The following is an 11,514-nucleotide window of genomic DNA, read 5'->3' on the forward strand; positions in this document are numbered from 1 at the left end:
AATTCCATCTCCCCCACCAACCCGCCCTGGTCTTCTAAAGTGCTTAATACACCTTCCTCTTCATATTCTATCTTTGCTTCCATTCCTCCCAACTCTCTGTACCATCTCATGTCTTTTCACACCAAGGCATCTACTTTGTTGGGTTTAAATGATGTGAGCTTGTTGTCAATGTTGACATCATCCCCGGGTATTGGGCCTGTGTCTGTGCCCTGTGGGGCATTCTGCATGCTTCAGGATAAAGAAAAAGGGTGAGAAGCGTAGAATTTGTGACCTATTTCTGGCAACTCAACCTAATGAACTGTATTCATGGAAATTTAAGAATCTGCTCTCTGGACCTCACTGCTTAACTATAATATTCTGGAAGATCCTTGGAAATGAACTGTTAGTGCAGAAACATCCCTAATTAATGATGCAGAATGATTCTGCATCCAGCCAAGATATAATTATGGAAACAGTTACAAAAGATATGTGATCTACAAAATAATTCCCTAAATATATTTCAAAAACTTACTGGGCTTAGTTGTGCATGATATATATATGTATATGTGTGTGTATATATATATATGTATATGTATATATACATATATGTGTATGTATATATACACACACACACATTATCTATCATATGTGTATATATATAGTATACATATAGTATAACATATACTCTATATGTGTATATATTATATGTATATGCTATATGCTATATTGATATTTGTGGTACTTATCTATACTATAAATATGGTGTAATGCTATATATGGATGTGTACTGAATATATGTAAATATACTATATATGCTACCCCAAGAATAACATATATTTACACATATGGTGTTTACTATATATATAGTGTAGATAGATAATATACATATAGTATGGATAGAAGTATTGATAGATTTTATATCTGTTTATATTTGTATTGTAATTTTCTTCTCCTAGGTGTCTCCAGGGAAATGACTGTCTCCTCTCAGGTCAGTCTTGAAGTTAGAGGTAGTAGATAGTCACTTTAATGAGGTGATTGATTAACTTGTGTGAGCCTATAAATGTATCCCTCAAACCTGTGTAGAACCTCAAATTCTATCAGTTGGGTTTTATTCTGTTAAATCCTGAAGGCTTTTCAACATTCTTAAGTACTAATTAAAATTTAAATATTTTTGGGAACGTCTTACCAATTGTAACTTGCTTGAAAGCAGAAAGGAAAGAGACAAAGGGTGTCAGTTGACAATTAGATGATAAAATCCCAGCAAAAAGAGCCCAGGGTAGAAACCTGAATTTAGTAGTGGGACAGCTTGGGGTAGGGAATAGGGTTCGCAGCCAAAAGAGGTGGGAAGGAAGTGTCAGAGACAAGTTTACCTACTTAGTTTTGCAGAAGCCTGGTTCAGCTCCTCTTTTGTGTGTAATGGGTATTCACTCTCTAAAGAAGTACTTGGATGGTCTCTGTAGGGAGATAGAGAAATAACTTTCTTCTCCGAGTTAACAACCAGAACCTTCACACACCTAAATAAACACCTTTCATGCCAAACATCACATTAGTTTATAGGGAGATGTCAGTGGTAGACCTAAAACATTACTTTACAAGATTTCCTGTCGGAGGAGTCTGACAGAGGAGCTGAAGGACAGTCTTGCTGGGCTGGGCCAATAAATGCTCTTCAGTGTTTTTCCCAATGGCTCCGTTGAAGCTGTAATTCTTCACATACTAGCAATTTAGTGTGTTTCCTTGAAAGTAAAATGCCTGGGACATGGCTGAAGAAAGTCATAACTTTCCCTTATCTATTGGGTTTGATGGTTGTTTTAGTGACAACATCTTTAACTTATAGTTTCAGTCTTTGCCTCATTTTCAGCCTTTCGTAATAACCTCATTTCTTTTGTCAGTTTCCCTGTGGTTTCCAGTTTCCAGACTTAGTCTCTCTCTCTCTCTTTTAATTTAAATTTCCCATTGGTGTATTATATTGACCAGACTAGAGTGGTAGGAATCAAAAAGTAATGAAGATAATAACTATCCATTATGTGTCTAGTATATATAGGGCTATTTATATACTTTATTTCATTTAATTCTCAAATCATTGTTGTAAGATGAATATTATTTAACTATTTTAATGGGTAGCTAAGAGAGGTTAAGTAAATTTCACAGCCTTAAACAGTGAGAAGCTGAGATTTAAACCTAGGTGTTGCTTGAGTCTAAAGTCAGTTTTGGGTTATAATCTTGGCTCCATCTACTTGCTACCTATTGTTAATGTCTAGTGTTTTGATTTTCTCATGTGTAAGATGTATGGAAATACAGTTTTTATATGCTTAATACTGAGACATTTTCTTGGGTTTATAATAAAAATGCACAAAACAAGGCAGCTAAAGTAATTTTTAAAAATACTATAGAGCAGTACTTTTCCAGTGATGATCAGATTACTACCGCTGGAGCCCTAAGGAATCTAGGACCACTGGAGTTGGAGGATTTTTGAGGGAGGCTTAGTTGGTAGGGCTCTGAACTCCTTTCTCAACAGTTATGCTCTTATCTGTTTTATGTATCAAGATTCTAAGTAATTTTTGTAAGTCAAAGGGTTCATTGTTTTACAAAAAACATTTTCCCCCCAAGTCCTTATTTATTATATAATAATGTTGGAGAGATTATGTTAGGACTTTGGAATGTCAAAGTTAGAACCACAAGGTTGACTAAACTTCCAGGCAACTTCTGAGGGAAAAAACAGAACCATGTTTGCTTATAGAGTCCCCGTTATTTTGTTTAGGGGAAAAGGGAATGAAGGAAGTGAAGAGGGAAGGAGGGAGGAAGGGGAGAGCAGAGAAACTTGTATGCCCTGTATAGCAAGTCAGATGTTTTCTTGGTATTAATCACAAGAGGAATTTGTCATGTTGTTTCTCATATGAGGGGCATGATGGACAGTGATTATTTCAGTCATGGTTTTACATAAGATGTTCTTGTGATGACTTTTTCTTTTAACAACCTTTAAAGGAACCTAAAGCCATAATGTTAATTGAAGAGCATCTTGGGGGAGGGCAATAAAATAAGGGGTGTAAAATGGGCATAGCAGCCTGCCTAGCCAACCTCACAGGGTTTTTGCTGAAAGCTCAGAGAGCCAATGTGTGTGAAAATGTTTAGAAACCTCTCAGAACTAACTAATATTTAGATAGTTGTGTCATTCTTTAAATCACATATATTTTTGAGTTCCTGCTCTGTGCCCGGTATTATTCTAGGTGTGGGGATACTCAGTGTCGGGGGTTAGTCTATTTATCTACCAATATCTTTTGCAAATTATATATTTAATCTCATTACTTTGAAGGATAAAGTTGATTATATGAATGAATTGAGTGGGGCTTGACAATTAATACCTTGGGCTGCTTTCAGAATGTGGAATCATTGAGCCTTCAAGCTGGAAAGGTTTCTAGGGGCTATCTGGTTCGTCTTGCCCATGTAGGAATCCTTCGCACAGAATTCCTGAGGAAGAGCACCGGAAACTCATTAAATATTTCTAATTCACAAGCAGTCCAGTCTACTTTAGACAACTTTGGATTTTAAAAAATTTGTTCTTTATGTTGCACAGCCTGGAGGGTTGAAGAACAATGACAGAGATGGGTATTAGAAATCCTCTATGTTCTTGTGTTGATAACTTTGTCATTTATAAACTTCTCATTGGCACATGCCATCAGAAGCATGCTAGAAAGGATCTTGCCGCCTTTCCACTTGACAACCTTTGAATTTAAAGATGTCTATGATGTCATCCCTAAATTTTTTTTCTTTTATAGGCTAAACACTCCCAGTTCTCTCGTTCTTCATTTGAGATAATTTCCAGACATCATCTTGGTTGCCTTTGTCTGGCTACATTGTTTTGACAATGTCCTTTTTACAATATAGCGTTCAGAAATAAACATAGTGTCCCAGATCTTGTCTGACTTATAAATAAGATTCCATTCTGGAGAGTTTATTTTACATTTTCTTTTTCTTTTTTTTTTTAGGCCTCAGTTCAACTTATAATTGAAATACGTGTCTGTGAATGACCTCTGATCGTATGCTGTCTCTCAAATTGTTTACCAATGTCATTGTACAAACTTGTTATACCTAAAAATAAGTATCACATGAAGAATTCTCAGATGAGGTAATAGACACAAGACTATTTGGAAGTCATAAAACTATACAAAAGTGAGCTATTGTAACTAAGGTCCTCATATTTTCAACATGTCAGTTCTGAAATCACTGTTAAAATACCCTTGAATCCATATAACTTATTTCCACGTCATTTTATTTAGGCAATTACTTTCAATCAGCCAAATGTCTTTTTATTTTCCTTGGAATAAATTAATTGGGTCTACTGTTTTTTTCGTAGATTGATCAGAAAGTAGTTACTGAGCACTAATAAATCTACTGCTAAAAATTCAGTGCATACAGAGAGATCGAGGACAGTCTATCACCAAGGAGTCTTACGGAGGCAGGCTGGCCTTATCTCTTCCTTTGATGGAGTTATATTAGATCAGTGTTTCCTAAACTGTGTTCCATGGAGAACTAGCTTTCTGAGAAAGATTTATTGATATATAAAAATTAGAAAATGTGGTCAAATGTATTTGGGAAATGCTGGGTTAAACCAAGTTAATCACATTTCTTCACTGCAGGATTTTTCAGAGCCTTTGATATGCTAATATGCACCATGAATCTCCAAGAGAAAGACAGAGTGTGCAGGGTTTTCTAACACTATTTGACCAGGGACTTTATTCTTCTTGTTTGTTTTGGTTTGCTTTTGTTTTTGTTTTTGTTTTTGTTTTTGTTTTTGAAGAATCATGAAACATTGTTCTTTGGAGAATAGTTAATGAAACATTGCACTGGGTAATATTTGACTCTGCTATTATGCAAAAAGCATATGTTCTTTGATCTCAGAGGCTTTCTTTGGAGATGACAGGACAGATTGAAGTCTCCAACTAAGTCAATCATGGAATGCATATTGAAGGAGGAAAATCCTCCTTCAATTCAGAACTAGAATCTGAAGAATGGGTAGAATTTTCATAGCTGAAGCTGAGTGGAGACATTTACAGATAAAAGAAATTGAATAAATGTAAGACACGAACAGATGGAAAGTACAGTAGGTTTTGGGAAATTATGAACTGTCAAAAATGTCTGTGGCTAAAGTATATTCTGAGAAGTGGCAGGAGGTAAATGAGGAAATGTGGGTAGGTGTCAGATTGTTGAAAGCCTTGAATGTCAGAGTAGACAGGCTATGCTTTGAGTGGGCAATGCAGAGCCATTTGACAAGGAGAATGATATAAGCAAAGTGATGTAAAAGGTAGCTTACTCAGGGACAGTGTGGAAGATGTATTGGGGTGCAGTGTGAAAGTGGATGATTTTGTGACCTGGATTTGAAATTGAATGAGGATGGTGGCAGTGGGAATAGAATGGAAAGGATGGAATCTGGCTATTTCTGAACATCTGAGGACTCCAGACTGTCTGTTAATATCCAGAAAATATTGGAGAGTTTGCTGCATTTGAAGAGTGAATGAGATCCAGCAAGAGACGTTATTCAAGAGCAACAGTCAATGTTTCTCAGGCAATCAAGAACACAGAGAGGAGTGCTGGTTATTTGGCTTCTTTGTTCTTTCACTAATTTATTTATTTACGCATTTATGCATCCATCAAACACTTATCGATGGCCTACACTGTATAGGTAAATATGTGTCCAGGGACATTACGGCCTTTTCCCTAATTTACTGCTGATAATTTGCAGTGAGGTCCTTGTATATTCTTGCAGATCATTCTCACTGATATGCAGGGAAGTTTTATCACTTCATTAGAATAATAAAATTTTTAACTGAAGTTTTAAAAACATTTATTTTATATCTTCTTTTATTTTTCTAACTTGCTAAGTTGCTAAAGCTAACATTTTAATATTACACTGGACAGTGGTTTCTTATGAAATAAATATTTTGAGCGCTGTAATCTAAGGGAATATGAGGAGTCCAATGGCATAATGCGTCAGAAGCACTGACCTGCATTAGTGCTCGGTAGTGACAGCCATTACTACTTCTACTACTATTGCTGCCACTACCAGCTCCACTATAGTTATATTTGAGAATTTTTCTGGCTTTGAGTAAGCCTCCAGCATGTTCAATTGTAATTTCAGTTTTCTTCTAGCCTCACTGTGAAGAAATGGGTTGAGAGGGGCACAGAGTAGAATCAATGGAACGTCTATGTACAATAAGCCATGATGTTTGGGAGTCTGAGAAGTTTCAGGCTGTGATTCCCTTATGATCTGCTGGAATGAAGGACCCTTGGAATATGCTTGTGTAGGTGCTTGTGAGTGTGTGCACACATGTATTTGTTCATGTGTGTGCATGAATATGTGTGTTTTAAGCAGTTTATTTGGATCTAAGATACTATTTATGTATTATTCAGCTAACTTTAATATTCTGTGTTCCATTTCTCTTAAAACCTTGGGGTTTCTTGGTTATCTTGAAAGAAACTGTAGGAGAAGTCATGCTGAAGGGGAGGTAAGAAGGCCACTTCAACATCATAGTCTCCCTGCTCGTCACCCCTTTGCCACCTGGCACCTTTGCCTCCTGTAACACTTGAATTTTGGACTCAGGAGTTTTAAAGGTAGGAAAACATTTCTAGAAAATTTTGGAGGCCAGGAAAAATATGTATTCTCTATATTACTTAGGAATTATGATAGTTATCATAGTTAGCATCAGGGAAATTGAAATCCCATATGATTCATGCCCTAGGATTTTTCCCCCCCTTTGCTTTTGCATCTGTACAAACATTTCCTGGTTTGCTTGAGCTCTTATCCACCCAGGAGGTTCCTATCAGAGCTGCCTGAGCAGACTACGTAACGAGGGTGATTTATGATGTTCTAATGGTGAAGTTGCAGATTTCTTTATTAAACACCTAGAACAAAAGGGAAACAAAGCAGGGAAAAACATAGATCATAATCATTGCTAACTGAGACCTGTACCCTGGGCATGTGAAAGAGGAAGGAGCAAATAGGCTCAAGCCAACTGCTCCCTGCAGACCTATATGTGGATTTGGTGATTTCTCCTCTTCCCCTTTGGCCTCCTCTTGGAACAGCAACCTAGGAAATACTGTCATTCACAAAAATGTTATTAAAATGCATTTATTCAGTCAACAGATATTTCTTGAACAAATACTCTGTGCCAGAAATTGTTTTAGGTCATGAATATACAACAGTGAACAAAGTAGATGAAAATCTCTGCCTTTGTGGAAATTGTGTTTCCAGTGACTTGGACTCTGAGGCACTGACGTACTCGAGGCAGGGGTCCTGGCAAGCGCAGAGGCCTCGGGGAGGATGAGGCACAGGAGGCCTGTGTGCCTGCAGTGCAGAGAGTGGAGGTGAGGGGAGGAGACAAGGGCGTGGGGCATGGAGTCTGATTGTGTAGGGCCACATTGGGCTAGTGAAGGCTGGGCTTCTACCCGACATTATAGCAGAAACTGTTGGAAGGTTTCGAGCAGAGGAGTGACATTATCTAACTTATGTTTTAATGAAACATTTGACTCCCGTGGTGAAATACACTGAAGGGAGCAAGGACAGAAACAGGGGGACAAATTAGTAAACTAGTGGGGAATCTGAGGGTTTGTCTTCAGTTTTTTCCAGGGAGCTCTATTTAACTAGTCTTAAACTGTTCACTCTCTTGTATATGTACAACATCTAATCTAGTTCATGGGAATTCCTCCTTCATCTTTGATTCAGTAAACACAGTAAACGCAGCAGCAACTTCTCTCCCATTGCCAAAGCTGCAAGCCAACCCGTCTCTTGCTCTTTAGACTTTCCAGGCAGAAGTCAGACACGAGTTCACTGGGTTCCTTTCTAACAGAAGGAAATTCATAATCAGTTCTCTGAGTGCTCTCTTTCTCTTCTGTCTCTCTTGAGGGTGTGAAGAAGGAAGAACTCACTTTCCCCTTGGAAAGGGGTGGGCACATAGGATGCCAAGAATCTTCTCCACTGAAGCCTTTTTGGGAAATTCTCCCTGAGTAATATCCTGAAGCCCTCTCATTAGACTTTATTTTAGGAGTTAGTACTTCGCTCACATCTCTTCCACGGCAAAAGACGAAGGAGAAGGTACAGCATTCTCTCAGGAAATCTTTTCCCACAAGCCCTATTTTTTACTTCGTCTTTTATGCCCTGGATGCAAGTGAGGGGATTCCAGAGTTTTGTAACCTTTTTTTTTTTTTTGACTACTACCTATGAAAATTTGCATCTGGGTCTGGCACTTCACCCTGAATGTCAGCTATTGTATTTTGGTGCCATGATAGCAACATCCTATTACAAAGGGAAAGGCTATTTGCTAATTAATGAATTGTGTATTTCTGCCTTGATAATAACTATCAATAAATGAGAATATATTTGACAGGGAGAAAAAAGAAAATTCAGAATGTCATATCCTCATATCTTGTCATGGTGATATGCACATAATAGAATCTTAACAAATATTTGTTGAAATAAGGATTGAATTTTGTGCTTTGAATGGAAACTGCAAAGTAAATTCATGTTAGGAAAGCAGTTTATGGTCAGAATTAAATCCACTGCTCACAAGGATAGTACAAATAAGGTAATTGTGTCCTCACCCTGCGCTCGACTTCTACCTAACCCAAGGTATTGATTTTTTTTTTCTGCATAGCAATTTGTCAGTAATTTCCAAGCCTCAGAGTCCTTCTGAATCCCTAAAGGAGCTGCCATGTAACTGGATAAAAAGTGCTGTCATATCACCTCTAGTCTCTGGGTTTGTAGAAAGAGTAGGAGAGTTTTCTGGCTGATAAAAAAGGGGTTTGAGTCTTCACGCCCAACACTTAGAGCTGGACTTGAGAGAAGTGTTTAAGAAATGATGATGATAAATGCTTGAACATTGCTTAAACATGACCTGTTCTGATGTGGGAGTCACACTTACACTCTACATTGCTTCTTATGAATAAAAGTGTATCACGGGGATACTATGTGCCAAGCCATAAACTGGAAGACAAAGCATACAAATGTGAAAGGCTGCGTAACAGTACAGTAATGGTCGTGAGGCACTTCATGTGAGGCATATTCACTTACTGCCAGTGGGAGATCTAAACACTGAGTCCTCTGAGAGCAGAGGAGGAAGCAGTCACTGCGGGGTGGGGAGGAATGTGAAGGATTTCTGAAGGACTAGAGAAACAGTTTTATAGTAAGACTCTATCATATAAAGTTTGGTGCTTATCTAATATATTTCATGTGGGTGTGAAATATACAAATCAATCATCTGTTCCTCAGATTTTCATCTACCCCTTATCACCTTTCAAACTGATAAACATAACACACATATAAAAAAGTGCCCAAAACAGTTTAATGAGTAACAGCTTAATGAAGAACATTTTAATGAATAAATAAGACAGAATAAAATAAAGCCACATGTGTATTGTAATTACACAAGAGAACGTGAGCAGTGTCTTGGAAGCCCTATGTGTCTCTTCCCAAGAACTGCTCTGTCCTTGAGGCAACCACCGTCCTGCATTTCAGGGCACTGATGTCCTTGCTTGTTTCTTTTTAGTTCTGTCCACTATGTACTGTAAAAGAAAAACTGTTCAAGACTGCTCTGGAATAGAAACTTTCTGTGTGATATAATTTATAACCCCTTTCTTGGAGAAGATTAGCATTCCTGACAGATTGCCTGAACAATTTTCTGGGGAACTTTAATGAGATTTGTTTTGGACGTGGATTACTCACCAGTCAGTTTGGTTCTCAGTTGACTATCAGTCAAAAATCTACTTACTCCCTTTAATCAGACCCTCCTCTTTAGATATCTAGGCTAAAGATGACTGCCTAACCACTCTCCTTTCCTATAAGATGTACCTACAAAGACTAAATATTTGAATAGGCCTCTAGGTATGTTTTTTCTTGTCTGCAAAATCTAGAAAACAAAGTAATTTTGATACATACCTATAATTAAATAGTCTGAAAAGTTTATTTCAGTGGTATATATTGCTAAATAATAATGATAATTTTAGTGTTGCTCATTATTAAACTTCATGAAAATGGATTCGTATTATATTTATCTTGTTGTCTTTGTTTCTTTTGCTTAATATTTTGGGTTTTTTTGGGGGGGAAGGGTAGAGTATACTTTATTGATGGTACATGACAAGGCAGGGCTCCCTAAGCCCCCCCCCTTCTTCAGGGGGTCTGGGATGGAAACTGTGTGGAGGTCAGATTCTCAGTGTGTTGGGGGATCAAGTTGGGGCCAGGACTCCCCAGCAGCTGAGGGCCTCTCTCTTCCTCTTATGCTCTTGCTGGGGCTGGTGGTCCCAGGGCTCTTACTCCTTGGAGGTCATGTGGACCATGAGGTCCACCACCCTGTTGCTGTAGCCAAATTCGTTGTTGTACCGGGAAATGAGCTTGACAAAGTGGTCGTTTAGGGCAATTCCAGCCCCAGCATCGAAAGTGGAAGAGTGAGTGTCACTATTGAAGTCGCAGGAGACAACCTGGTCCTCAGTGTAGCCCAGGATGCCCTTGAGGGGGCCCTCTGATGTCTACTTCACTACCTTCTTGATGTCATCATATTTGGCAGGTTTCTCCAGGCGGCAGGTCAGATCCACAACAGACACATTGTGGGTGGGGACACGGAAGGCCATGCCAGTGAGCTTCCCATTCAGCTCAGGGATGACCTTTCCCACAGCCTTGGTGGTGCCAGTAGAAGCAGGGATGATGTTCTGGGCGGCCCCTTGGCCATCATGCCACAGCTTCCCAGAGGGGCCGTCCACAGTCTTCTGGGTGGCAGTGAAGGCGTGGACTGTGGTCATAAGTCCCTCCACGATGCCAAAGTGGTCATGGATGACCTTGGCCAGGGGGGCCAAGCAGTTGGTGGTGCAGGAGGCGTTGCTGACATTCTTGAGGGACTTGTCATACTTCTCGTGGTTCATGCCCATCACAAACATGGGGGCATCAGCAAAAGGGTCAGAGATGATGACCCTCTTTGCTCCACCCTTCAAGTGAGCCCTGGCCTTCTCCATGGTAGTGAAGACACCAGTGGACTCCACAATGTACTCAGCACCAGCATCACCCCCATTTGATGTTGGCAGGATCTCGCTCCTGGAAGATGGTAATGGACTTTCCACTGATGACAAGCTTCCCGTTCTCAGCCTTGACGGTGCCATGGAACTTGCCATGGGTGGAATCATACTAGAACATGTAGACCATGTAGTTGAGGTCAGTGAAGGGGTTGTTGATGGCAACAATGTCCACTTTGCCAGAGTGAAAAGCAACCCTGGTGACCAGGCGCCCGATACGGCCAAATCCGTTCACTCTAACTTTCACCATCGTGTCTCAGAGACTCGGCTGGCACTCACAAGAGATGGCGGCTGTCTGTCGAATGGGGAAGAGCAGAGAGCCTGCTTAATATTTTGTTTTTAAGGGCCAATCATCTTGTTGCATATAATTTTTGTTTGTTCATTTTTATTGCTGTGTAGTATTTTATTAGGGGTATATACTAGAATTTATACATCCTGCTGTTGATGGACAGTGTTGTTTCCAAAATTCCAGTTTTGGACTGTTGA

General features: G+C 39.2%; 1 pseudogene across 1 annotated transcript; it reads right to left on the reverse strand.

Annotated features, from left to right (window-relative positions):
- Window positions 1–10,275: 10,275 nt before the first annotated feature.
- On the reverse strand, window positions 10,276–11,309 carry LOC102536048 (glyceraldehyde-3-phosphate dehydrogenase pseudogene; annotated as a pseudogene). Its single transcript, XR_338146.4, has one exon. The product of XR_338146.4 is annotated as a glyceraldehyde-3-phosphate dehydrogenase pseudogene (transcript).
- Window positions 11,310–11,514: the final 205 nt, after the last annotated feature.

Source organism: Vicugna pacos, chromosome 3, assembly GCF_048564905.1.
Source record: "Vicugna pacos chromosome 3, VicPac4, whole genome shotgun sequence".
Lineage (NCBI taxonomy): Eukaryota > Metazoa > Chordata > Mammalia > Artiodactyla > Camelidae > Vicugna > Vicugna pacos.